Source organism: Bison bison, unplaced genomic scaffold, assembly GCF_000754665.1.
Source record: "Bison bison bison isolate TAMUID 2011002044 unplaced genomic scaffold, Bison_UMD1.0 scf7180017864341, whole genome shotgun sequence".
In the NCBI taxonomy this organism is placed as follows: Eukaryota; Metazoa; Chordata; class Mammalia; order Artiodactyla; family Bovidae; genus Bison; species Bison bison.
In genome coordinates, this window is record NW_011494913.1 from 7,879,440 (window position 1) to 7,879,839 (window position 400).

The following is a 400-nucleotide window of genomic DNA, read 5'->3' on the forward strand; positions in this document are numbered from 1 at the left end:
ATAATTTTTGTTTTTTTTTTTTTTTTAACCCTTATCCTGTCTTGTACCTATTGGCACTGGAAAGTGGAAGAGGTGTCTGTGTCTTAGGGTGGAGAATTGGTCAACATTTAATGGGTCTCTTTCCTTTCCTCAGGACTGCCAGCAGTGAGTGTCCCTATGGCCCTCTCAAGCCAAGGGTTGCCAGTAGGACTACAGTTTATTGGACGTGCATTTTGTGACCAGCAGCTTCTTACAGTTGCCAAATGGTTTGAAAAACAAGTCCAGTTTCCTGTTATTCAACTTCAAGAACTAATGGATGATTGCTCATCAGTCTTTGAAAATGAAAAGTTGGCTTCTGTTTCTCTAAAATAGTGATAACTATATTGTGCACATTATAATGACTTTTAAAGGTTTGTATATT

General features: G+C 38.0%; 1 pseudogene; it reads right to left on the reverse strand.

The window, feature by feature from the left end:
• LOC104999034 overlaps positions 1 to 400 on the reverse strand; it is a 5,103-nt pseudogene that overhangs the window by 3,533 nt on the left and 1,170 nt on the right.